General features: G+C 40.7%; 1 pseudogene; it reads right to left on the bottom strand.

The window, feature by feature from the left end:
* Nucleotides 1-217: 217 nt before the first annotated feature.
* On the bottom strand, nt 218-413 carry LOC111884500 (small nucleolar RNA U3; annotated as a pseudogene).
* Nucleotides 414-25,016: the final 24,603 nt, after the last annotated feature.

Genomic DNA, 25,016 nt, shown 5'->3' with positions numbered 1-25,016 from the left:
TATGTATTTGAACCAGGAAAATCCTATATTTTCTTAAAAGTGAGGAGCAGTCTTAAATGTCCAAGACCGTAACTTGTAAGAAAATATGACATGCTTAAAATAATGATGTATAGTCTTATTATAAAACCAAACTATAAGAACCTTATATTTTTATGTGATAATAACTGTAATATCACTTTTCTCGTGAAAACATAATATCATAATAATTGTCTAGTATTGTCTATCAGACAACCATGTAGCCATGCCAAGACCCATCAAATGGGCAGGCAACGATCATCTACTGAGCCATGGCCGGAACCATGAGAAACTTTGTTAATCATGCTCTAGTTACATGGTTATGGTTCATCAACCAGACATGGGTTTCTGTCTTCTTAGGAATCAAGAATACAGAGGTACGAGCCGATACAAGTTGCATACACATTTGCAGTGATAGGTTAACCATAATTATTCCTAGCCTTTGCATTTGAACTTGATTCATCGTACATGTGCTATTCCAAAATAGTATGTCGGTAATACTTTGGGAAGGTTGCAAAGGATATAGTACTCCTCACATGAGTGCTACGGGATTTTGAAACTAGAAACGATTTGGGAGTTGTGTCGGGTTTGTCGTTATAAATCGATAGAGTTTCGTTAGCCAACGGTGAAAGTCACGTACTTCTGGGATGTTATTTGGTGTTTTGCATTTCAAGTTTAAAAACTATTGGGTAGATTAGAAGGGCATGGTACCTCTTGCATGGGTATTTCGGAAGGGTTTTATTGGGGGATTACATCTGTCTGATTTGTGAGGCGACATTTTTTAGCTTTAGGGTTAAAGAATAAAACGGTGGTAAAACTTCGAAAAAGTTTCCAAGTTCAATAACATTGAACTTCCATAGATTAAGTCAACAAGGATAGTGTAGTGAGTCTCTAAAACAGTTTATGACACGAACTATTTACATAGCCCAAAGCATGGATTGGTAATGATGATATTTAAAGGAAACAAGAAGTCTATCATAATAGTTGGTATAGAAGTTACATAGAATTCGGAAAATTTGACCTCGGCGTAGGTCTACAACATACCACATAGGGAAAATTTGACAGCATAAAGGTCTAGTGAAATAGAAACTGTTAGACGGGGAGGTTTACATGAAAAGATTACTACTTGGAGTACGTACAAAGGTTATTCCACAATCTAAAAGAAAAGGCGAGTAGAGTGTCCTCTACTTGTGAGGGGAATTGTTGTGATTGGTACTTGATTTAGCCCTGGCTTCAACCAGATGTTGTTCCACTTCCCATACGTGTCTTTGAAGTGCCACTTAGTTCTAATGAAGATCCTTGGTCTCAGATCGACATGCATCCAACTCCACCTGTAAGGCGTTAGTACAAGACCTTTCAAAGTCCTGGTCCTCAGTCAGATGACGAAGATGAACTGTGTTGACTTTATAGTTAGCACGGATCACCCTGACTTTAGTTTGAGTTGCAGTTAGCTCTCTCTGCCAAGCTTTATTTTGATTTACGACTCTACCATGAGCTAATCCTAACTGTCGGATGCGAACTGTACTGACTCCGATGTTCGCATCATTCTCCTCGGTTCGTTGGATAGTTGCCCTTCCTTGCTCATCATTGCGGGCACTCTCACCGGTCCGGAAATCATACGAGAAACAACAGAGAAGATCGTTAAGATTCGTGAGCGATTGAAAGCCTCTAGAGACCGACAGAAAAGCTACGCTGACCAAAGGAGGAAACCATTGGAATTCCAGGTAGGAGACCACGTCTTATTAAAGGTCTCACCGTGGAAGGGTTTAATACGCTTTGGAAAGCGTGGGAAACTAAATCCCAGATACATAGGGCCTTTCGAGATTCTTGCCAGAATCGGCCCTGTGGCTTACAAGCTTAACCTACTGCGCGAACTTAGTAACATCCATCCAACCTTCCACGTACGGAGGGATTGACCTTGTTCGTTGCTCCATTTATTCAGGTTCGCTGCCCACAGCGGTGTTGGGCCCTGAAATCCTGATCGAGCATTAGGATTTTGGATCGGAGTCACTAAGGTTAAGTTATTGGTTTTGGGGTCGGTGTCGGAGTCTTCTTGTATTTCTTCCTCGAATCCTTCCATAATTTCCTCGGGATCCTCCTCTGGATCATCTTCTACCCATCCTCCATTGCCTTGGTTCGGGTAGTAAGGGTCCCCTGGTAGATGGTATCCGGCCATTGCGTATGTGCAAGAATAGGGATATAAGAATTGTCTAGAACTAAGGCACATAAGGTTGAACCTCAAAGCTAAACTATTGTATGCATAAAATACTCCTACAGTATTCTAAATGTTATTTTTGATTCTAAGGTTTATAAGTTTGGTAAGTTTTAGAATTGTTGTCCACTGTAGCTATCCCATGGCATATATTGGTCGGTTCTCGGACAAATATAGTTGATCAGGCTATATTCATCCCAGTCTCGATTACATATTCCAAGGCATACCTGTATTGCACAACTCATCTATAATACTTCTATATTGTTTTCATTTTGATACTGACCCTGTTATCCAATGTTTGCATGTATACTTTATAAAAATTTCATAATAAAAGTATAACTCTCACTCAGAGTGTTTTTTCCTAGTTGCGTTTATAGTTATATATCAAAAATGGTTTTGATATACTAGTTCACTATAAACAATGCTCTGATACCAATCTATCACACCCCCAAAACTGAACGGCGGAAACGTTCGGGGATAGAGGACGTCATATTCAGTATCATAACAATTGAATAGTAAAGAAAGTACACACCATGCACCATAATAAAAATATATTTGAAAAGGTTACATGATTCTATGTGTTACATGTTTGAATATCAAATATAATATGGCGATCCAAAATATGTCTAACGCCAGCACATTAGTCTTCAAAAGTAGTTGCTACCTGGTTTAGCGTTTTCCTAAGAATACAAGTTATTTCAAAGAAAAAGTGACAACAATAAAGTTGGTGAGTTCATAAGTAGTGTTTTGGGATAATGTATGCCATTCGAAAGTTCACGTTTGTTTTCTAGAAAATCCAATATTTTCTTATGAGTATATGAAATGAGTATGAATGATTGTTGTATAAATTGTATGTATTTGAACCAGGAAAATGCTATATTTTCCTAAAAGTGAGGAGCAGTCTTGAATGTCCAAGACCGTAACTTGTAAGCAAATATGCCATGCTTAAAATAATGATGTATAGTCTTATTATAAAACAAAATTATAAGAAGCTTGTATTTGTATGTGATAATAACTGTAATATCACTTTTCCCGTGAAAACATAATACCATAATAATTGTCTATCTAGTGAGTTTTCATAACCGTAATATGATGGGTTTGCCTGAGCGACGTTTTCAGGCATCGAAATAATATGACACTTGTCACCCCGAGGACTGTAGATAACAGTCAGGGTGCGGGATTATCAGTCCCGTATAGATCTATACACATTTATCATGTTCTCCAGACGAGAGACTCTGGTTATAAAACAGGGCTTTCTAGCGGTACCTTGATAGGTATAATGAAGATGAATGACTCACGGACTCTCAATTAAGTCACATATTCATGAAAATGTGCTTTTGTCTGAAATGATTACCCTTTCTATAGTATGAATAAAGGCATAATAATGAGTTGTATTTACTTGTAAAATACATAGTGTTATAGTTGAAATGGTTACCCTGGATTTGATGTAACATGCATGTTTACAAATAAAACATATTTCTATTTATAAAACATAATGTATCTTAATAGAGTAAAGTTTCATTGTGAGATGTTTTATATGTTAATAACATCCTATGATAGTTATAAAAATAGCATGAAAAGGACATCAAGAGAATTGTGTTTCACACGATTTTAGTCATATGTTTACTTGTATCCCCCCCCCCCCTTAAAAGCATTTAAAAGGGTATTTAAAAACATAGTGATAGGGGTATGAACTCACTTGGTAGAAGTGGTAGCTTGAAGAAGGCGAGACTCAACTCGAGCAGTACTTCGACTGGGGAAAGTCGCTTTCTCAAGAATCTGGGGGTTTTTGGGACTTGCATCGTGAGCCAATAGTAATACCGGGGCTTTAAGGTAGCTTAGAGGGGCTAGAGAGGTGTTTAAGGGTGAAGGAGTTGAGAGAGAAGCAACAAAACCCATAGCCCTAGCCTCCTTTTTATAGTTCTAGGTAGGGATGAGATTTAGAATCGAAAAACCGGACCGGAACCGGAACAGTTAGAACCGGAATATGTAAAACCGGTCTGGTTCCCAAGGTTAGAGAATGGCTCTATCCGGGTTCCAGGTAATTCGTGTTTCGGGTCCTACGGGTCCGGGTAAACCGGGTTTAAGAACCGGAACCGTGTTAGGAACCGGAACCGGTTTTAGGGGCCGGAACCAGTTTCTATGGAAAGTTTAAAACATGCATATCTCATTCGTTTGAAGTCAGATTGGCATGGGTTTTTTCCATAGTATAGATTATAGTTTTTACATGATTTTAGACTATAATTTTGTCATTTTTGGGTTTATATTCATTGACTTATAGTCTCTCAAAGTCGGGATATCAAAGTTAGAAATTTTATGTTTTTCAGCTTTTTTTTGTATTCTATGATAATTTTAAAACATGCATATCTCATTTGTTTAAAGTCGGATTGGCATGAGATTTTTTCCATAGTATAGTTTATAGTTTTTACATGATTTTAGACTATAATTTTTTCATTTTTGGGATTATATTCATTGACTTATAGTCTCTCAAAGTTGGGATATCAAAGCTGGAAATTTTATGCTTTTCAGATTTTTTTTATATTTTGTGATAGTTTTAAAACATGCATATCTCATTCGTTTGAAGTCGGATTGACATGAGGTTTTTTCCAGAATGTAGTTTATAGTTTGTACATGATTTTAGACTATAATTTTGTTATTTTGGGGTGTTTATTCATTGACTTATAGTCTCTCAAAGTCGGGATCTCAAAGCAGAAAATTTTATGTTTTTTAGCTTTCTTTGTATTTCGTGATAGATTTAAAACATACATATTTAATTCGTTTGAAGTCGGAATAGCATGTGGTTTTTTCCAAAGTGTAGTATAGAGTTTGTATATGATTTTAGACTATAATTTTGTCACTTTTGGTTTCATATTCATTGATTTATAGTCTCCCAAAGTTGGGATATCAAAGTTGCGAATTTTTTTTTCTCAGCTTTATTTTTGTATTTTTTGAAATTTTAAAACATGCATTCAACCCACTTTACCCGGTTCCCTGGGTTTTTCGGTTTTAGACTCACTTTACCCGGTTCCATTCGACCCACTTTGATATTTACGGGTTTTCCGGTTCTAGACCCACTTTACCCGGTACCTTACCCGGAACCGAATCGAAACCGGTTCCTTTATACTGGTCCGGTTTCCGGTCCTAAAAAATCTCGTTAACCGGTTCCCAGGTTTTCCGGGTCCGGGTCTACCGGTCTGGGTTTGGACCCACTCTCATCCCTAGTGCTGGGGGTACTCACGAACGCAGGGCGTTCCTTTAGGGAACGCAACGCGTTCCCCTTGTGAGGTCAGCGCTTATGTATTTTCCTCTGATGGACAATGGGATGGTTCTGGTCGAAGAACACAGGGCATTCCTTCTTGGACCAGCCTCAGATTTTGTGCCCCGAACTTGTTAAATCTGTAACTTTCACGTACGAGCTCCGATTTCGACGTTCTTTATATCCACGCATAGGTGAGAAAATTCTCTACAACTCTCGTTTAGACTCTGTCGGCTAATTCTGAATTTATTTTTATTAATATATTTTTAACAGGCCGGGACTGGAAAAGTCCGTTAAAAATCCGTAACTTCTTCATCCGACGCCCATTTTCATCAGTACTTTTACTGTTGTATTACCATTGACGAGATCTTCGATTCTCGTTTAGGTCGCGTTGGCTAAAAGTTGCTCGATCTAACTTCTGCTATGTCCGAAACTTCGAAAAATCATAACTTCCTCATATGAAGTCAGAATTGGGCGTTCTTTTTATGTATGTTTACGGTTTAATGATATCTATGATTTTCATTTTGGATACCTAAGGTTAAAAAGTATTTTATTAAAACTTCGCGTTTTAGGCTTAACAATGTTTTACTGGTTTTGTTGCGAATCTTCGATTGGTCATAACTTCTTCGTTATAACTCGGATTTTAGTGTTCCTTATATTTTTGGAAACCTTGTTACGATATCTACCACTTAGTACATCCCGATTATGGTTGCTGAATAAAATTATTTTTAACCTAATTTTTGCTGGTGTTACAGTTTTGTAGGCTATTACCGGAGATTTATACAGGACCTTTCCAAGGTAGCAGTACCCTTGACCTGGCTAACGAAGAAGGCCATTGTATTTCGCTAGGGGCCTGAGCAGCAGGTAGCGTTTGAGATGTTGAGTCAAGGATTGTGTGTGGCGTCTATCTTAGCCTTGCCATAGCGCATGGAGGATTTGTAGTGTATTGTGATGCGTCAATCTCAGGGTTAGGCACAGTATTGATGCAGAGGGGGTTTGTCATCGCCTATGCCTCGAGGCAGTTGAAGCCTCACGAGGCGAACTACCCGACACATGATCTGGAGTTGGGGCGGTTGTCTTTTCCCTCAAGATTTGGCAGCATTACCTTTATGGGGTTCGTTGTACCATTTACACAGACTACAAGAGCTTGAGGTACCTCATAGATCAGTCAAATCTGAATATGAGGCAGCATCGGTGGTTAGATGTGGTAAAGGATTACGATTGTGAGATCCTTTACCACCCGGGGAAGGCCAATGTTGTGGTCGATGCACGTAGTCACAAGGCAGCCCCGACCAGAGACATCTGATTGAGGATGACAATGGTGACTCAACTTTTGGAGTGGATCTGAGTGGCGCAGGTCAAGGGTATGAAGGACGAGCATCGGAATTGTGAGCATATCATAGGCTAGGTGGCCTCTTTTGATTATGACAACTATGGGCTACTGACCCTGCATCGGAGGGTCTCGGTTCCTTACTGGGGCGGGGTGCACCAGGTTCTGATGGATGAGGCCCACAAGTCGAGGTTCTACACCCATCCCGGGGCGACGAAGATGTACATGGATCTTCGACCTGATTATTGGTGGCCCCGCAAGAAGCGGGACATAGCTTTGTACATGGAGCGGTTCTTGACCTACAGGAAGGTAAAGGTCAAGCACCCGAGGCCAAACGGCAAACCGCAGCTGTTGGATATCCCTGTGTGGAAATGGGAGGATATTACTATGGATTTCATCACGAAGCTTCCCAAGACCGCACGGGCAGTGGATTCTATTTGGGTTATTGTGGATCGGTTCACCAAGAAAGGAGGGCATTTCGGCCGAGAAGCTGGCCGACATCTACATCAAAGAGGTAGTAGCTCAACACAGAGTGCCAATTTCTATGATTTCTGACTGAGATGTATTGTTCACTTCCAGATATTGGAAAAAATTTCATGACGAGTTGGTTGCTCGTCTACATTTTAGTACGACTTTTCACCCCCATACGGAAGGTCAAAGTGAGCGGACCATCCAAACCTTGGAGGACATGTTGTGGGCATGCGTATTAGACTTCTGTGGTAGTTGGGATACCTACCTTCGCTTGGCAGAGTTTTCCTGCAATAATAGCTACCACGTGAGTATCAACCGTCCTCCCTTTGAGATGTTATGTAACATCCCAAGTCAGAATCAAGAGTTCAGGGGGTAATGTGTATGTTGGGAAAAGAGGGACTCAGCGAGTAGGAGCTGCAACTCGTCGAGTCTAAGCATGTGCCGGGCACATGTTAAGTGACCGGACTCACCGAGTCGGAGGCTGGACTCGATAAGACTGTGTTGGAATGAGGAACCTTAAGCCCCACCCCAGCCTCTTTAGCACTCCCTTTGACGTCCAGAAGCTTTCCCCATCAACTTCAAACCCTAAATTGAGAGTGAGAAGGATTTAAGTGTGTTTTGGAGCTTGTAGAAGAAGGATACTTGAAGCAAGAGTTGGTGGGATCATTGAGGAGCGAAGTGGATCTGATTTCCTTGCTTGTTGGCATCAGATTGAAGGTAAAAAGTTGTTGCCTTGACTTAGTCGTGCTTAAATTGTTCATAGATGTAATTGTCAGATATGAGTCTCTTTGCGAGTATTGGGTTCAGATCTGAGGTTGCTACTACAGATCTAGACGGGTCTTGACTCATGAATCTGGAAAGTGATAGCTTTGGGGCTTGATTGAGAGTGTCATTTCCTTAAACCTTCATTTTTAGCTTGTTGGAGCTTGTTGAGCCTTGCATGCACGTAAAGTTGGAAACTTTACGTGTGAATCTGACCCTAGGAGTCCAGATCTATGCATTGGAAGCAATGGAATGGCCTGTGATCGTCTGAATGAAGATGTCACGAATGGACTCGGCGAGTCTGGTAGATGACTCGGCGAGTCGGGCTATGGATCAAACTTTGAGTCGCGTAGTAACTTGGCGAGTCGCATGGGTGACTCGGCGAGGAGTATGATGATAAGCTTGGACTCGGCGTGTCTGGTAGTGAAGTCCTAACCTTTTCTGGTTGAGCTGTGAATCGGTGAGTCGAGGGATGACTCGATGAGTTGAGCAGGAAGGGACTCAGAGCTTGTTGAACTCGACGAGTCTTAGGGCGACTCAGAGAGTTGAGTCGTGGCTTGGGGGGTTCTGAGCATAGGAACTTGACGAGTCAACGGGTTGACTCGGCGAGTAGGGTCAACCAAGAAGGTTGAATTTGACTGAGGACTTTGACTTAGACCAAGGGTTGACCAGTTGTCTTCCAGGGGTATTTTGGTAATTATTGGTGTTTATTGGTTTTGGTTCTTTGGTAATGATCAGTGGTGGAGTTTGTGCTGGTGGTCGAAGCAGCGTGGTCTTATTTCTTCAAATTGGACGTTGCAGGTGAGTTATCATCACTATATCGACAGGGTCTAAGGCACCAAGGCTGGCCCTTTATCGGATGGGAATCCGGGTAGTTGTTTGTTATGTTATTGCTTTGCTATGTCTGCATCCTAGTATTTAGGATGGTATATGTTAGAGACCTGGTTAAGGTTGGTATCCTGGTATTTAGGATGGTATATATTAGAAACCTGGTTAAGGTCGGTATTCTGGTATATAGGATGATGCTATGTTAGAGACCTGGCTAAGGTCGGTATCCTGGTATATAGGATGATGCTATGTTAGTGACCGGTTAGGTCGGTATCCTGGTATATAGGATGATGCTATGTTAGAGACCTGGCTAAGGTCGGTATCCTGGTATATAGGATGATGCTATGTTAGTGACCGGTTAGGTCGGTATCCTAGTTAGGATGTTTCTATGTTATGTGATCTACTAGATCGGTTTATTAGTTGTGAATTGCTATATGATTATATGTTTATGTGCATATGGTTGTTCGATTGGGGTTGGGTTGACGCGGATCCTGCTTTGTGCTGTAGGCCAACATACCCAGGGTGGACTGGTTAGACCGATGGCCCGGCGAGCGGTCCGGATGGGCTGAAGGCCCCTAGAGGGCGGACGAGACGTGTCGAGGCTCAGAGAGTGGACCAGACAGACGGAAGGCCCGGTATGGGCAGACCAGTCATACTGTAGACTCAGAGAGTGGACCAGGTGGACTAAAGGCCCGGTGCGGGCAGACCAGTCATACTGTAGACTCGGAGAGAGAGTAGACCGAGTGGACTGAAGGCCTGGTGCAGGCGGACCAGTCACACTGTAGACTTGATATGCATGGCTGTTCTGTTATGATATGATATGATATGATATGTGTATGGTACTATGGTTGGTATTTTGGGGGTAACTCACTAAGATTTTGGGCTTACAGTTTCAGTGTATTGTTTCAGGTACTTCAAGAGACCGTGGCAAGGCGAAGGCGTGATCATACCGCTCCTAATGTTTTATGACTTATGTATTATGGTTCTAGGAAATGCTCTGATGTTTAAACTAGTTTGTAAACACATGTATGAACTCAATGGTTTGGAATGAAATAAAATGTTTAAAATTGGCTCAAATTTTTGGTCGTTACATGTTATATGGGAGGAAGTGTAGAACCCTGATATGCTGGGGTGAGGTTGGGCAGAGGGTCATGGGGAGTACCGAAGTGGTACTCAAGATGACCGACAGGATCCAGCAGGTCAGAGGCAGGCTTCAGACTGCTTAGAGTCGACAGAAAAGTTATGCCGACAAACATCGTTCAGACCTAGAGTTTCAAGTACGACATATGGTCCTCCTGAAGGTGTCACCTTGGAAAGGTGTCATCCGGTTCAGGAAGCGAGGAAAGTTGGGCCTCAGGTACATTGGTCCTTTACGGGTTATAGCTCGGGTGGGCAAGGTGGCGTATAGGCTAGATCTGCCATGTAACACCCCGAATTCCAAAGCCCTAGAAAGGAAAGAAAACCTCAAAATCAGGAAGTGACTCGTCGAGTTGATGGGATAACTCGATGAGTAGAAGCCTGATTTGGGTCGCGGGTTAAGTGACCTACTCGACGAGTCAGAGAACTGACTCGGTGAGTTGGTCAGAGTTTGGGAAACCCTAAATATGGGCCTTGTACCCTGTTTAAAGAACATTATAACACTATGATGCGACATCGGCTTCGACCACCTGCTCTGAGGATGTTCTTCCATGCCGGAGACGAATCTGCGAGGTCACAACAGACAAGCCCATTAGAGCCGCCCCAGGTACTGTGCCCCGGGAGCGGACTCCGACGGTCAAGTTAGATCATCTAGTATATTTGAGATGGTCCTACATAGCTGGAGAGAACCATCTTGGTGCTAGTGGTGGTGTATGGTGGTTGACTGCAATGGGTGGTAGTTGAGCCACCCGGCCGGAGTATAGTGTGGCGGCTGAGCCATGGGGAATGTCTAAGGTGGAGGCTGAACCAAAGGGAAGAGTCCAAGAGAAAGGTCCCCCTTCATGGAGGAGGCACTACTTTTATAGTGCACAATTAGGTCAAGGAGAATTAGGTCAGGCCTTGGCCCAGCCCAATTCAGGCCCAACTAGCAAGGAGCTGGGCAAGGCCGCCCGGAGGTGCCGGGCGGGGCTGGTGGGCGTGCATTGGGAAAGGCTGGCAGGAGAGCGCCAGGCAAGGAAGCGTCGAGCCGGGCCGACAGGAGAGTCCCCAGCATGGCTGGCAAGGGAGCGCCAGCCAACGCTGGCAAGGGAATGCTAGGCAGGGCAGGCAGAGCGCGCCTGGCCAGGCTAGCGCTCTAGAGCAGTCTAGGCTATGCTAATGGACCATGTATCATCAAGTCACCCTATTCTGATGTTATTAGTAAGCGTCCAATGACATTGGACTGGACTTAGTCATATAAAATGTGTGTCGTCAAGTCCCCCTAGTCTGATTTGATTGGGTTGCTAACAATCAGATCGGACTAGATAAAGCACCAATGCATTAAATAATAGAGATAACAGCCGAACCTCGCCCACGAGACCCATGGGGTTGTGCGATGAGCCAAACATTGCTTATACAGATTGAGGTGACTTGATACTCCTTTATTGAGAAGAGTGAAAGTTGATCCGTGCGATGCAACGTAACTGTTGTTGCAATCATGCGGACCGAGGCTGCTAAAGATTGTTACGCGACACTGATGTCGATAGAATGTCGGGTCGAGGTAGCTAAAAAGCGTAACCTCACCATACATGTAACGCCCGTAGATCAGGGATAGTCAATTTAGAGACGATAGGCGTCAAAAAGTGAATTTTTGATGAAAGATTATTTAGAATGAATAATCTTAACTAAGTTGTAGTATATGTTACAAGGATTCCGTACATATAAAGAACGCCGAAATCCGAGTTATAACGAAGAAGTTATGACATGTCGAAGTTTCACGATAGAACCGGCACGACACAGCGCGACGTAAAAAGTGAATTTACGTTAGAGTGATATTTAGCCTTAGCAATCTAAATGAAAGTCGTATACTACGTTAAACCATGAGCGTGCATAAAAAGAACGCCCAAATCTGACTTCGCATGAGGAAGTTATGATTTTTCGAAGTTTCGAATTAACGGTATGCAGCCCGAATACTCAATTTGAGACCGAGCGGTTTTAGCCGAAACAATCTAAATGAGAATCGAAGATCTCATTAATTGTAGTAAAACGATAAAAAGATAGGCGAAAACGGACGTCGGATGAAGAAGTTATGATTTTATAACAGAGTTTTCCTGTCCCGACCTACTAAAAATAAATTCAAAATTAGCCGACGGAGTCTTAACGAAAGTTGTAGATCGCAGTCTCACCTACGCGTGGATATAAAGAACGTTGAAAACGGAGTTCGTATGAGGAAGACATGAATTTTTGAAGTTTATTAAATATTTTCGATATTTTATTTATATATATATTGGCCGATATTATCCGAAGGGGGGGGGGGGGGGGGGAGTCAGCGATCCTATCCAGGTTACGCCCCGCGTAACTAGGATTTACGCCCTGTGTAAATCGACCTTCCAGCCCCTATAAAAGAGTGTCGAGGGCAGCCGAGTAGTTTGCTCATTTCTTCCCTTTTTCTCGCGTTTTTGCATCGTTTTTCGTGCAAGAATTGCCTCGAAGCCCCGGTATCATTCCCGAGCCCCGAAGCAAGTCCCGAGGCCCCGAAGATCCCGAGAAGTGCAATTCCCGAGCCGAAGCTCTGCCCGCGAGGAGTCCGGTTTTTGTGAAGATCTTCCAGATCTGCCGAAGAATACTACTTCTACAAGTCGTAGTACTGTCCGATCATCTTCTGATCAAGTGAGTGTGTAGTTACTTTCTTCTAACACATAAATATTAAGTATTTTCTATAAAATACGTGCTGTGTGTATAATATATAGTTGTTTATATGTGTGGGTGTATAGTCCCTTTCATAAACACGGGTATAATACAAGTATTGTTTGAATGTATTAAGTATATGTTTGGGAGAGTGTGTAGTTACTTTCTTCTAACACATAAATACTAAGTATTTTCTATAAAATACGTGCTATGTGTATAATATAAAGTTGTTTATATGTGTGGGTGTATAATCCCTTTCATAAACACGGGTACAATACAAGTACTGTTTGAATGTATTAAGTATATGTTTGGGAGAGTGTGTGGTTACTTTCTTCTAACACATAAATATGAAGTATTTGTTATAAAATACGTGCTATGTGTTTATATATTGTTGTTTATTTGAGATGAGTATGGAATGAATGTTTTATATAGTTTTTAAATGAGTTAAACTGTATATGTATTTTATATCTACAAATATGTTGGGTAGAACATGGGTAGATGAGATAGTTGGTATGTGATAAAATGATGAGGTATGAAAGATGATTAAGAATGATATTGGTAGATGCGCCTTATGTAGCAATAGATTTTGTGCTAATTCCTTAGGTCAATCCTAGGAATGGATGAATGACGGGTAGTTGAATTCTTAGGGTAAAATCCTAAGAAATAAAGAAGATAATGGGGATGGGTAATTGGGTTGATTGTTTGATGGTTGAATATGATAATTATATTATTGTGGGTTGAAAACCCTATATGTTCACCAAGCTCCCAAGCCTGACCCACTCAGTTTTCTTTGTATCACAGGTATCGATACGAAGATATATTTCATGGAGAGTTTAAAGGAGATGTAAAATCTTTAGTGTAAATAATGTAAGTTCTGTTTATGCTTATGTGTCTATATCGGAACATGGCATCCCGAGATTTTGTTATATAATAAAAATACATTTCTCTAAAGAAATGCTTTGATAAATCTTTATCATATTTTGGGAACAAATTCCACAACTGTTTTCTTTAAAAGATTACTCTGATTTTAAAAACCAAGCATAAACAAATCGGTCTTTTCTGGCCGAGAAATTGGGGATGTCACAATACAGTCTCAAAGACCGTTGTCAAGCTCCAAAGTCTGTAAATAGATATAACGTACTTTGCCCATGATTCTCGCGTTCCAGTCACAACTGAAAGTTGTTTATAGAAAATGAACACTCTGAGCGTCACGCACGCCCCCCGGTGAGGAGGACGAGACCCGTAGCAAACACCGAGTGGGGAGTTATATTTCTATGCCCACTGAATGGGAACTTTGAGTGACTGGTCAGCGGTGCACACTTCACAAGTCCCCTGTAAATGCTTTATAGACCAGGCTTTGCTCCGTGAGTTTGATGTTGGCGCACTCTGAGTGTCGCAGCGCTGGAGCGATTATCTGAAAAGACAACTCGATCAAATAGTTAGTATTTTCTTTAAATTATAAACCAATTGATTTTCTGTCAGGGATCTTTCGAAAGGTTTCAATATTAGTAGTAGTACACTATTCTTCTCCCCCCCCCCACCACCCTTTTTTCTTGAAAATTTCACGAGAGTTTGAGTCGCAACACATTCTGTTCAGCGAAGCATGCGGTGAGCGAGTATCAAATTGCTGATTTTTGGTTTGCAAAATTGGGTCATTTTTTTATGTAGCCCGACAACTTGAAATAACCCATACAAAATATCATAGCCCCTATGTCGTAGGAGGAGCCTAAGTGTGTTAGAGTCCAAAATCATTTTTGTTTTGTTGGGCCTCGCAAATAATGTAGCCCAATGACACGAAGGAGCTCATTTGGGAGGAAACCAAAATAAATCACAAAGAGCCCAAAACAAATGTGTATGAGCCCAATTACTTTTCTCTTTGAATGTGGGCTATCCGATTATTAGGGCATTGGCCCATTAATTTATTATCACTTTTGGAGGACTTTCCATCCGCCTCCCGCTCCCCCCCCCCTATATCACCAAAGGAAAAATTGTATCTTCATGACAACCAGGATTGTCTACTGGTCCTGGTGGGGCAGCTAGCGGCAACTGGTGGTCGGTATTGAAGCTTCTATTGTTGTAGGTTGACAGGACAAAAGGCCTACATTCGTTGTCATTATTGGAGGTATTTTGTTATAGTCGCAAGTGACTGCTAGTGGTTCGAAGGTTGATAATGGCGATCGGTGATTGCTGATAGTCATTGGTTGGCCCGGTGGTTGTTGGTCCGGTGGTGACTTATGGAGATTGCAACAACGAGCACGTCGGAGGCGTTGTGCCTGTGGTCTCCAGCGGTGATTCCTTCTTCTTCTTTTTTCTTTTTGTTCTTCACCGAGATTCAATGGTGCAGCAGAAATCAGAGCAACGACTTCTGAAGTCCAATTATTGGCGACGCTTCGCTAATCGTCGGCTGGAGGAGATACGCTGGTGACAGAACAACAGGTTGAGACTTGTGGCGACGATTGCTACCGGGGGAGGAGGTGATCGGTATGGCCAGTGATGCTAGGTTGCGCTTGTTATCTGGTCACCAACGTGGAATCAAGAAGCAAAAGCTGGCAGGCGCTGTCGGCGATTGAAGGTTCGTAAGATCTGGGTTGAGTAGGTAGACTGGCGGAGCTAGGTGCGACCGGGGATTGAGTAGTTGTGGCATTCCTACCAGAGAAGTTCTTAAGCCATGGATAACCAGGAGCTGCTAGTGTTTGTGTTTGTCACACCCCAAAACCGGAAAGGCGGAAACGTTCTGGGGTGGATGACGTCATGTCAAGTATCACAACACATACATTATAGTAATCAAAGTACAACAACCATTGCATTAATAGTAATAGTTTATATGGTTTACATTACAATACATCAAAGTAATACAAGAAAATATATAGGTACAGCTTGGTACTAAACTGTCTTTGTCAAAAGCTCCGAGGGTGTACCTGTGTAATGCTGACCTGAGAATACAAGTTATTTGAAAAGCGAGTATTAGCATTTTTACAAATGTTGGTGAGTTCATAAGTATTTAGTGTCATTTTTATTCAAATAACTTAATAAAAGTGGTAGTTTTAGAGTATCCATTATATTAGAGTCCTTTCCAGAAAATCCTATATTTTCTTTAATAAAAGCAGTCTTCTACCAAGACAGGACGGAGTTATGTGGTAAAAAGTAGTTTTCCCTTAATCGCTATCATTATCAAAATACAGAATTTGATTATTAAAGAAAGCAAGAGAAATCAGGGAAATAACAAGCTGACTAAGGCAAAAGGAATCATAGACTCCAGGAGAGTATCGAACAAACGACATGCCTGGCTCAGCCTAACAAAGGGAGACACAGACCCCAGATGGTACCAAATGAAAGGTATAGCTAGCAAGGTCTAAAAACAGAGAATACAGACCCCAGACAGTATCAAATGAAAGATACAGCTAGTAAGGTCTAAAACAGAGAATACAGACCCCAGACAGTATCGAATAAAAGATACAGGTAGTAAGGTCTAAAACAAAGAATACAGACCCCAGACAGTATCAAATGAAAGATACAGCTAGTCAGGTCTAAAACAGAGAATACAGACCCCAGACAGTATCGAATGAAAGATACAGCTAGTAAGGTCTAAAACAAAGAATACAGGCCCCATACAGTATCAAATGAAAGATACAGCTAGTAAGGTCTAAAACAAAGAATACATACCCCAAACAATATCAAATGAAAGATACAGCTAGCAAGGTCTAAAAACAGTGTGACTCTGAGAGTGGGTTTCCAGCATACAGTGTAAAATACAGTGTAAAATATCGTTACCTTAAGGCCATGAATTATAAGGTAACCTGGGATACTCGTAACCATACTAACCGACACTAGAGTTCCTGACGCCCTGCAAGCGTCTATAAAATGTGACATTTGTCACCCCTTGGCTTGGTAGGCCGTGGACTGTAGCTAGCAGTCAGGGTGCGGGGGTGTCAATCCCGTATAGATCTATACACACAATGTCCGCTCTCCCTACAAGAGACTATGATTACCAACTAGATGACGGAGAAGGCCGTGTCCCGAAGATACATCCCAAATAGTGGGTAGTGGGTTTCCAATAAAAGTGTTGAACTAGAGGTAGAGACTCATAACTGAACTGACTAGAGTAAACCTATATGTCTATGCTCATATACATAATATATAACTAATGAATCAAACGACCTTCGGACGGCCATTCGATCCCACCAGACCACATCTCAACGAAGAAAAGGAAATAGGGCGGACAAGCCTTCCTAAGTCCTTCAATCATTATTTATATGCACCTATACAAGCACAGGCATACATCTAACTACGTCTGAGTGTGTAACAAGTAGAAACGTATCGTGAAGTATAACCGAATCATGATGTATAAACGTATAGTGTGGAATAACCAAATCGTGATGTATAAACGTACAGTGTGGAATAACCAAATCATGATGTATAAACGTACAGTGTGGAATGACCAAGTCGTGATGTATAAACGTACAGTGTGGAATAACCAAATCGTGATGTATAAACGTACAGTGTAGAATAACCAAATCGTGATGTATAAACGTACAGTGTGGAATGACCAAATCGCGATGCATAAACGTTATCAATAATAAGTGTATAACGACGTAGAAGTGACAACAAGTGAAGTAAGAGCGTCTAACAGGTATAAGATACTACAAGTATAAGCGAAGTAGAGGTAATAACAAGTATAAACGCATCGCGAAGTGAAAGCGTTATCAGGTAGGAACTTTAACTAAGAAGGAGTATCAAAACATGGAAGAAAAACCGTTATTCTTGGGAAAATCACGACAGGGTATTCTTTTGTAAAATAAGTTTGAAAACCCTTAGAAATTCTTTGGAAACTTTTCATAAACCATTTTAAAATGAACTTTGATAAAACAGTATAAGTAAGAGTTTTGAACAAGTGAAAACCTTTTGGAAAACCATTTATAGTATCCCACTTGGTAAAATAGGTTACAGTGTGGTAAATCCTTGTGCATGCGGGTTATCAATCACATGTGATTGATATGATAACTGGCATGTTTAACTTGTATTCCCCCCTATAAAACATGTAAAAACATCTAAAAGGTTCATTCAGGGGTATGAACTCACCTGATGTAAGTGGATCCGACAAAGGTGTCGGTTGGGTGCTCGGTGTCAAGTAAAGACTTGAACACACTTAGTGACCTATTTAACATATGATAACATATGACCACATAAAATTAGTACATTTAATACTAATTAAACAAGTATACGCACTCTATGGAGCGGAAAACACTTTGGTTAAGTGTTTGGGGTGTCCTGGGTAACATTTAAGGGTGTGAATGGCTTAGGAATAGAGTTTACTCTCCAAGAGTAAACTCTCCATATAGTGTTTACGGCCCTGGGACAACTCCCCATGAGTTTACGGCCGTAAACTCATGGTGAGGGGTTCTAGGATGTTTAAAGGCCTTATATTGATCGTGGAATTTTGCTAGGTCCAAATCTAAAATGTATGAGTGGATTTAAGGCTTTTAAAGGGACCAAATGGGAGTTTACGGCCCATGAACCACCCCTATGGGAGTTCACGGCCGTGAACTCCTATACCTTGATTTTATTGAAGTTTAAGGCCCTTATTTCAATCCTAGTAATTTATAATGAAGTATAAGGCCATTTGGGGGTATTAAAACTACCATTTGACATGGTTTGGAGGTGTTTACGACCTAGGCATGTGCTTGGGTCGTCAACTCCTTTTTACCCCTCAATTCATTGTGTTTAATTGTTCTAAACCCGAAATAGCATGTCCCTAATTTATGTCTTAAGCCTAAGGGTGGTTTGGGAGTGTTTTTGGGGCATTATTGCAAGGATTAGAGGTTTTTACGGCCTAAGCATGTGCTTGGGCCGTAAACTCTCTTTTATGCCCTAAAACTTTGTGTTTTGATGATTAAACACTCCTAGATAATTTCCTTAACTAGTTTCCAAGCTTTTAGGGACAAATTTGGGTCATTTTGGCCTCTTATTAGGGGTTTACGGCCTAAGGAGGCTCTTAGGACGTAAACTCCTTTTCAACAGCTTCCAAGGTCGATTTTTGGGGTAAAGTCACAGCTAATAATGTTTTGAACAAGTTAGGGTACAAGAACTTACGATTTGGAGGCGTTTCGTTGTGGATTTTAGGTGAAATCGGACTTTTATGAGAGAGTGTATAGAGAGAGGGTGAAAAATGGTGGAATGAAGTCCATTCCCCCTTATATAGGGATTGGAGTTGGAGCTCAGCGGAATTCTACCCGATACTGCCGTTATACGGGGCTTTTGGTCGCACCCGATTTAGCGGTCGTAATAAAATTTAACTTTTTCCAAATTACTATGGAAATGTAATTTACATGCTTTTACTTTATTTTTATTACGACGAATAACGACATAGAATAAAAATAAATAAAACATTTATTTGTTTTACGACCTCAAATTAACGGAACTTTTATAACGTGGAATATTCCGTTAACGGAAACGGGGTAATGTAACGGAATAAACTTTGGGTTGTCACATCATCCCCGCGTTAGAGGGAATTTCGTCCCGAAATTTAGGCCTAGGCAAGGTAGTAGGTATGAACGGCCGAGTAGAGGCAGGAGGGTACTTCCTATTTTGTTTGTCCTCGCATTCCCAAGTGAACTCTGGCGTGTGTTTGTCATTCCTTCAAACCTTCACCTACGGGATGCGGATTCCGTCTCGTGCAGTTAGCGATTTCCTACAGGTGTGTCTTACGAAGTTAGGGTTCTCAATGGTTTCTATCAAGATGAGTAGGATACGAAGAATGACGTCGGGCAAGCACTTATCAATTCTAAGAAGTGGATCGATCGGGTATGAAACTTGTGGAATATCCGAAAGTAGTAGTGGTCTAACGAGGGTTGGACCAATCTCTATAAAGTATCTCGGGGGGTCCTAAGCTCTCGGAAGGGTAGAGCTTTTCAATACCTAGAACATAGTGTACTTCTATGGCAAGATAATCACTGGCGTGATCGCCATTCCGAAGTTCCTAACGTTCTCTCTCATACTGGTAGTGTGGTCCTTTAGGTTGGTTCTTAGGAAGCTCGGGTTGTCCTTGGTTTTGCATTTCCTGAAAATTGGCTTTTTGAGACTTTCTAGATGATCGGATGGGTTACATATCTATGGGTATCTGTTTGTGGCAGAGTGTCTATCCCAATCTCGTGCAAAATGAACCTGCACTTGTGATTCTTGAGATATTTCTAACGGAAAACCTTAGAGTCGGGGAGATAAGGTTTCACTATACGAGTGTTGGACTATCTCGGGAGGTAGTTCTACTATTTCTGGGCGAGATAGTATTCGTGGAACACCTAATAGTCCAATAAATCTCTAAAACTTTGGTTTATTCTAGTGTGGAAAGTGCATGCTCCTGCATAACCCCTCGACTAACACCAAGGTTGGTGTCAAGTCTGTAATCTCTTCGGGATCTGGGTCATGAGGCTTAACGCAACTACTTTCGCACTTTGATCAAGTATTCTTGGCTGCGGAGGTTAACTTGTGGTCCTCGGTATTCTAGTGTTCACTTCGGAGAATGAAGTCTATCGTCTACAGGGCGACGATGATTTCCTCCATGCGAGAGGGTGGAGGATCCTAGGCACTTCTCGGAGGTAACAGGGTGGACGAAGTGCCTGAGTAGTGCGAGCATCTACTGCAACTACTCTTCCGAAGGTTCTGAGTTTTCTCGGTCTAGTTCAAATCTAGTGGGCATAGGGTTTCATCACTCGGAATTTTTAGTCTTCTCATCCACTCTTCTCAGAGTTTAATTTATCGCAACTCTCGGACTTCCGGGATATTCGCTGCAATGCTTAATTCGGTGGATTAAGCATGAATGGATGGTCGTAGTTAATGTCGTTGACTCTTACGACTCAGATTTCTTTACCGACCGAGGGTGTTAGCTACTATGTTGGCTCAAGCAGAATGACAACAACTTCGGATTTGTGGTCATTATAGTAGCTCAATCTGTAGGGGTTCTCTTGACTCTAGCTCCCGTTCCATGGGATAGGATGAAGGGTCTTAATTGGGAATCTACTAGGTATGCTTCGAGTGGTTATCGTCTTCTGGAATGCATGCAGTACCTTTCGCTTCGGTTCTTATCTATCTAAGGAGGGTTGGTTAACAGCGCGCGGTACCCCTCTCCTGGGTACTTCAGAAGGTTTGAAATAAAAGTGACGACTGACGAATCGCATTAGTCTTTATTATTTTTATTTTGTTTAGGTTCGAAGAACCTTTATTTGCCGAAAGGGCTATGGAGAAAGTTCTTTTTACACAGCACTAAGGGTTTACACATGGCTGAACGAAGTCAAACTATAATCGATAGAGTCATCGAAGTTGGCATACCTCGACATGATATAAAATGAAGATCGATAGAGTCATGCACCGAACAGGCACACAAGTTCTAGGCGTCTCGAGTTTCGTCCTGTGTATCACTGCCACGGATACTTGGACCGATAGAGTCGACGCGGAACTATAGAGAGTCCTAAGTGTTCTGAATAGAGTACCTTTTTCATGAATGAATTTTCACGAGGCATTTCTATAATCGCCTAACATATACTAGTCATGTATAATTAAGGTGGGGAGGACTGTTGACAGAGCGACTCTGCCCTAAATCCACAACAAAACGAGTAATAGGAAATGAGGCGGCATTCACTCACTCTAGGTCTATCCATCTTAACTATACATGGCCATAATGTATATGTTTAGCCATTATAGTTTTACCTGATGAATTTTAAATTTTATAACAGTGTTGCGACTTTCGACTTAATGGGGAAGTATTTACATTTGAATTAGCCTTTTAATGTTTTGCGTTAGTTATCTGAGATCGAGAGACGTACCAAAATCTACCAGGTTCCTTGATGCTTCTCCCTAAGCATTAGAGTCAGACTCCTCCTGTGTCCTTGTCTTTTCCTTCGGTTGAGCAGTCCTTCTTGAAATGTCCAATCTCACCACATAGATGGCAAACTGTATTGGTCGCCGCTTTGGTGGTTGATGTAATGAACTCAACTGGGGTTCTGCAAACGCAAGCAGTATGCCCCAACATGTGGCACCTAGCACAATAGAGCTCCCAACATACACCTTGATGATGGTAGCTGCACTTGCTACAGTGGGGAAGGTTTCCTAGGTATGGTCTCCTAGACGTAGGGATGGAAGGGTTGGCAGGGAATTTTGATGGGTTTTGGTCATAAGACATCCTATGTGCTCATACAAACCCTAATGCTTGGATCTAGGTTTCTCTATTGTACACGCTTTGAATCCAAGACTATAAACCCTAATTCTAGCATACAAGTAATCATATTAGATATTAGAATAGGTTTATAATGTTACCTTGATTGTTATGTAGCAATAACAATCCCAAATCCTCCTTGAATTGACTTTGGCAGGCTTAGAGTCACAAGTGTCACTCCTCTAATGGCTCACAAACACCATAAGCAAGAGGATGAAGAGGAGAGACGATGGAGGCTGCCCAAAACATGTTCTAACCCTAGAATAAAGCTTCACGACGTTTTTGGGTCATAAGGGTCTTATATATAGTAAGGCTATTAGGGTTATCTAACAAGGAAACCCTAATTTGGTTGCTTAAGCCCTAATCAACCCATAGACTCCTTTAATCAAGCCCATGGAGGATTTCCTTATGGGTTTCCCCATAGAATTCGTCCACCTCTTGATTCAAGGCAATCCATGGCGCAAATTGCAATTATCCTATAATTACAATTCCAGTCCCTTAAGTTTAATTAATCTCTTTTAGTCACAAAACTAATTACCAATTAATTATTGACTAATATTAATTAAACAATATGATTTCTCCTTTAATATATTATTCCCATAATATATTAATAAATCATATTTAATCCTTTCTCTCCATAATTCATCCTATCAAGTTGCTTTGGTGAAGGCAACCCAAAAGGACCACCATCGGGTCAAGTACACACCAAAATAGTTATGGACTTAGACACTAATCCAACAGTCTCCTACTTGGATAAGTCTAATAACTATTCTGCGTATGACTTCAGATCCTGATCTGCAATCGTAGCTTTCCAAAGCCGCTGTCAACTCTGATCCTATCAGATACGTGTGTCCTTAGATAAGGGATCATATATTCCTCCATTCTAGATATCATATGAGATATGATTTCAAATCATTCTCTTTGTACTATTTCTCGATTTCCGATTTATGACGACTGACTAATTGAACAAATCAAATTAGCCCTAGCCCGACCGAGCATTTACGTTTGTCATCACTAAATCATCGAGGGGCCCAAAAGATATCGCTTTTATCCTACCTTGGATAAAAGGAACGGATAAACTTTGATACAATGCTTGCTTGCACTCACTCACCGAATTATACACAACAATATGTTTTATAACACCAAGTTACTGGTGCGTTTTCATATTTTCAATGTGCAACCGATTCACAAGATACAACTCACACATCTCGGTTTCAAGAATATAAGATGTTATCGTCTCACCAATCACTCATGATACAATTCATGGAGTGATCCAAGTGAGCGTGGGTTTAATCCAATGCTCAAATTCATATTCATAAGCACTCATGAACATTGCAGCAAACATTTTCTTATGTCTAATACTTTTCTAGACAATCCACACACCAATTCACGACGGTCTTCATTCATATGTACTTCCATCATATGAACGACTGTGGCCCATTCGAATAATTCGATTATTCTTAATAAACTCAATTATTCTAGAAGTCAAAACATGCAAATGTGAAACACAAGAATAATACTAATCCCATATGGCCTCAAGCCTTTGAGTATAAATAAAACGCCTTTTATTTATCACCATATTGATTACTCATTATTTGTCGTTTCGTGTAATCAACTTCTTACTTGAATTACAATACTTGTCCCATGCTCCTAGCATGCACACAATGTTTACCTATGGTTCTTACTTTGTGAAACAGATCACATTGAACACATTTCCAATCATTCTCATTTCACACCTCCAAATCCTTTTTCCATAAGTTAAAGAATATCAAATTCTTGCTTCTTATAGAATATGCTAGATTCTAACATTCTATGCAACTATCCTTTCGTAATGTCACTGCATAAAAGTCACAAAGACTATTGCCAATGATATTACAAAGTCTTCTATCGGAGATTGTTACAAGACAATTCCTTAGATGTGATGTCTCTCACTCAAAGTACATTCCTTTGAACATCCTTTTGCATAAAATTTTCTAATCTAGTCATAGATTTTTAATATTCAATTCCCAATATGGATACATTTCCATATTTTCCATATGACCACTCATTCTTAATAGAATCTTTTCTATTCATAATAATTTCGATATGATCCATTCAATACCATGCTTCCAACTACTCACAAGCGACCAATCCTCGTCGAACTTTGGATTGTCCTTTGATAGTTGTTTAATTATTTTAGTCAAAATCAATTCTTGTCCTTTTTCCCTCTAAATGCGCTAGACATTTGGAAAATTTTAGAATGGTCAAACATTAAAGCATTTGCAATCGATCCTATACCCGAAGCGTATGGGACACGATGCATAATGTTTTATTTGCTATGTTCTCAAAATTCGAATTGTGAAGAGGAATGCCATAATCATAATCGAAATTTTAAGAACACACTATGTACCCTTGACCAAATTTATTAACATTTCTCAACCTAATCCTTTAGATTTGAAATGAAGCATAATATTCTCTCCCTTAATTATAGCCAAACAACTTTACAACCCTTACGACTTTGCAAGGTATAACTCTTGTTTTCTATAATTAATATTGCCAACTTGCAATGCTTTCCTTAATAATCACACAATCATAACATTTATGCTCCCACTATCATGATGATTATTATAAAACATAACACTTATGCTCCCACTAGCTTCGACATGTATTCATAAACATCTTAACTTTCGGAAAAACAATGCTTATTGGATTTCTTAAGTTCATGTTTCTAATACTTAGTGCTTTGATAAACTTTTATCAAGGCTTCTTGAACTTGTACACCTTTGCCTTAGATAGTTCATATGTGTGTGTAAACAATTTCCAAACCTCAATATTCAAATTATGGAAAGGGATACCGTAACCATGATTGAATTCGAGAATGCAATTTTACAATTACTATCTTCTTAAATCTTTCTTAGTGAAAGCATTTCCTCACAATCATTTTCATGAAGGAGGAAATCTTATGACACTTAGATTTAAATGGTGTATGTGTTCCTATCCATGTGAATTTGATAAAACCAAGGTTTACGACAAATTCAAACTCATATGGACCGAACTTTCTTAATCTTGATTTCTTGCCTTATGGTAGCACAGCTGCCCACCATGTCTTCCAAGTAGTTAAGCAGCTCACCCTTTCCTATCAATGTACCTTTCA

Source organism: Lactuca sativa, chromosome 5, assembly GCF_002870075.4.
Source record: "Lactuca sativa cultivar Salinas chromosome 5, Lsat_Salinas_v11, whole genome shotgun sequence".
Lineage (NCBI taxonomy): Eukaryota > Viridiplantae > Streptophyta > Magnoliopsida > Asterales > Asteraceae > Lactuca > Lactuca sativa.
This window is presented reverse-complemented; position numbering and strand designations above follow the sequence as displayed.